The sequence below is a fragment of the Procambarus clarkii genome, chromosome 45 (genome assembly GCF_040958095.1).
Source record: "Procambarus clarkii isolate CNS0578487 chromosome 45, FALCON_Pclarkii_2.0, whole genome shotgun sequence".
NCBI classification, from domain to species: domain Eukaryota; kingdom Metazoa; phylum Arthropoda; class Malacostraca; order Decapoda; family Cambaridae; genus Procambarus; species Procambarus clarkii.
Window position 1 is genome coordinate 21,789,528 of NC_091194.1, and position 5,000 is coordinate 21,794,527.

Below are 5,000 nucleotides of genomic sequence, written 5' to 3' on the forward strand. Positions count from 1 at the left end.
AGAGACACACACACACACACACACAAACACCAGAGACACACACACACACCAGAGACACACACACACACACACACACACACAAACACCAGAGACACACACACACACCAGAGACACACACACACACACACACACACCAGAGACACACACACAAACACCAGAGACACACACACACCAGAGACACACACACAAACACCAGAGACACACACACACACCAGAGACACACACAAACACCAGAGACACACACAAACACCAGAGACACACACACACCAGAGACACACACACAAACACTAGAGACACACACACACACCAGAGACACACACAAACACCAGAGACACACACAAACACCAGAGACACACACAAACACCAGAGACACACACACACACCAGAGACACACACAAACACCAGAGACACACACAAACACCAGAGACACACACACACACCAGAGACACACACACACACACAAACACCAGAGACACACACACACACCAGACACACACACACACACACACACACACACACACACACCAGAGACACACACACACAAACACCAGAGACACACACACAAACACCAGAGACACACACACACACCAGAGACACACACAAACACCAGAGACACACACAAACACCAGTGACACACACACACACCAGAGACACACACAAACACCAGAGACACACACAAACACCAGAGACACACACACGCACACACAAACACCAGAGACACACACACACACACACCAGAGACACACAAACACCAGAGACACACACACAAACACCAGAGACACACACACACACCAGAGACACACACACACACACACACAAACACCAGAGACACACACACACACCAGAGACACACACACAAACACCAGAGACACACACACACACACAAACACCAGAGACACACACACACACACACAAACACCAGAGACACACACACACACCAGAGACACACAAACACCAGAGACACACACACAAACACCAGAGAGACACACACACACCAGAGACACACAAACACCAGAGACACACACAAACACCAGAGACACACACAAACACCAGAGACACACACACACACCAGAGACACACACACACACACAAACACCAGAGACACACACAAACACCAGAGACACACACACAAACACCAGAGACACACACACACACACAAACACCAGAGACACACACACACACACACACAAACACCAGAGACACACACACAAACACCAGAGACACACACACACACCAGAGACACACAAACACCAGAGACACACACAAACACCAGAGACACACACAAACACCAGAGACACACACACACACCAGAGACACACAAACACCAGAGACACACACACAAACACCAGAGAGACACACACACACACCAGAGACACACACACACACACACACACAAACACCAGAGACACACACAAACACCAGAGACACACACACACCAAAGACACACACACACACACACACAAACACCAGAGACACACACACAAACACCAGAGACACACACACCAGAGACACACACACAAACACTAGAGACACACACACAAACACCAGAGACACACACACACACCAGAGACACACACACAAACACTAGAGACACACCCACAAACACCAGAGACACACACACACACCAGAGACACACACACACACCAGAGACGCACACACACACCAGAGACACACACACAAACACTAGAGACACACACACAAACACCAGAGACACACACAAACACCAGAGACACACACACACCAGAGACACACACAAACACCAGAGACACACACAAACACCAGAGACACACACACACACACCAGAGACACACAAACACCAGAGACACACACACAAACACCAGAGACACACACACACACCAGAGACACACACACACACACACACAAACACCAGAGACACACACAAACACCAGAGACACACACACAAACACCAGAGACACACACACACACACAAACACCAGAGACACACACACACACACACAAACACCAGAGACACACACACACAAACACCAGAGACACACACACACACACCAGAGACACACAAACACCAGAGACACACACAAACACCAGAGACACACACAAACACCAGAGACACACACACACACCAGAGACACACAAACACCAGAGACACACACACAAACACCAGAGACACACACACACACCAGAGACACACACAAACACACACACAAACACCAGAGACACACACACACACAAACACCAGAGACACACACAAACACCAGAGACACACACACAAACACCAGAGACACACACACACACACAAACACCAGAGACACACACACACACACACAAACACCAGAGACACACACACACAAACACCAGAGACACACACACACACCAGAGACACACAAACACCAGAGACACACACAAACACCAGAGACACACACACACCAGAGACACACACAAACACCAGAGACACACACAAACACCAGAGACACACACACACATACCAGAGACACACAAACACCAGAGACACACACACAAACACCAGAGACACACACACACACCAGAGACACACACACACACACACACAAACACCAGAGACACACACAAACACCAGAGACACACACACAAACACCAGAGACACACACACACACACAAACACCAGAGACACACACACACACACACAAACACCAGAGACACACACACACAAACACCAGAGACACACACACACACCAGAGACACACAAACACCAGAGACACACACAAACACCAGAGACACACACAAACACCAGAGACACACACACACACCAGAGACACACACACACACACACACAAACACCAGAGACACACACACAAACACCAGAGACACACACACCAGAGACACACACACAAACACTAGAGACACACACACAAACACCAGAGACACACACACACACCAGAGACACACACACAAACACTAGAGACACACCCACAAACACCAGAGACACACACACACACCAGAGACACACACACACACCAGAGACGCACACACACACCAGAGACACACACACAAACACTAGAGACACACACACAAACACCAGAGACACACACAAACACCAGAGACACACACACACCAGAGACACACACAAACACCAGAGACACACACAAACACCAGAGACACACACACAAACACCAGAGACACACACACACACCAGAGACACACACACAAACACCAGAGACGCACACAAACACCAGAGACACACACAAACACCAGAGACACACACACAAACACCAGAGACACACACAAACACCAGAGACACACACAAACACCAGAGACACACACAAACACCAGAGACACACACAAACACCAGAGACACACACACAAACACCAGAGACACACACACACACCAGAGACACACACACAAACACCAGAGACACACACAAACACCAGAGACACACACACAAACACCAGAGACACACACAAACACCAGAGACACACACAAACACCAGAGACACACACAAACAGGTTACCAGATGGGTCGCTGGCCAATTATAAAACGTGGTTTATAAACCTAAACCAGGCGTCTTGCAAGGTAATCTACACAACCTTTGTTAGACCAACACTGGAATATGCAGCACCCGCCTGGAATCCACACTTTGTGAAGGACCAAACCAATACTGAAAATGACTGTCGTGTGCAGCATGACTAGTGCCAGAGTTAAGAGGGTTAAGCTATGAGGAAACAAAACCCTATAGGAGAGGAGAGAGAGCCTGGACATGATCGCAACATACAAAATACTGAGAGGCACTGACAAGGTGTACCAGACTATCTTCGTTAGAGTGTGAGAGAGAGCAGAGGGAGGGAGGACATGAGTGAAAGCTGCAAACACGGATGAGTCTAAGAAAAGTGAGACACTCTTCCTACCCTGTGCGAGACGTCAGGAGATGGCGTGGCTGCAGTGTGGAAACCTCCGCCCTTTTCCATGACTGTTACATCTAGAAAGGGCAGCTTCCCATCCTTTTCCATCTCGTAAGTGAAACGCAGCACGGAACTCTGCTCAAATGCCTCCTTCAGCTCCTGCAGATGCCTGAAAGGTGTTGTGGAGGCCTAATTCGACCAGGAATTTGAACGTTGGAATCTATATAAATAAAAACGGAAATGTTCGTTTGTGCATAACCGTTAATCTCCGAAAGTTCTTCACCGATTGTTTTGAAATTTTCAAACAACGTTCCATTCGCATCCGAGCAGGTTTTTGAATACATACTATATAGATGTCACGTCTGTGACGGTAAAACAAAAAAAAACATGCTTTTTCTGAAAAACTGTGTTTTTCATGTGTTTTCATGTGAGAGAAATCTTCGAAACCTCTTTACCGATTGCTTTGAAGTTTTGACACAACGTTGAATTCGAAAAGGTGCATCTTTTTATATATCTACTATATACATGCCACCCCTGTGACAGGTAAAAACATGTTATTTTTTAAACAGCGCCATCTGTTGAACGTAAAAGCAAACACATGCTGTAGTCTCCGAAAGTTCTTTACCGATTGCTTTGAAGTTTTGACAACGTTGAATTCGAATAGGCGCGTCTTTTTATATATCTACTATATAGATGCCTCACCTGTGACAGGTAAAAACATGCGTTTTTGAAAAACGCCGCCATCTGTTGCACAAGATAGCAACATGCACGCTATACTAATTATGTCACGAATTCCATTTCAATGTTTCCGATTGCATTGATAAATTTTATCTTCATAGATTACGATTTATTTTATTTTTATTGAATTATTTTATGTGAGATTGTGTTGGAATTGAGCTGTGTTGTTTACCATACCTTTCATTTTGTATGTATAAGTAAAGATGCCACACCTGTGACAGGTAAAATGTTTTTCTTGACAAACAGCGCCAACTGTTGCATGTAAGAGCAACACACATGCTATACTAAATATGTTACAATTCCATTTCAATATTTCTGATTGCATTGATAAATTGAATTTTCATAGATTTTTATTTATTTTCATTTTGATTTAATTATTTTGTGTGAATTGCGTTGGAATTGAACTG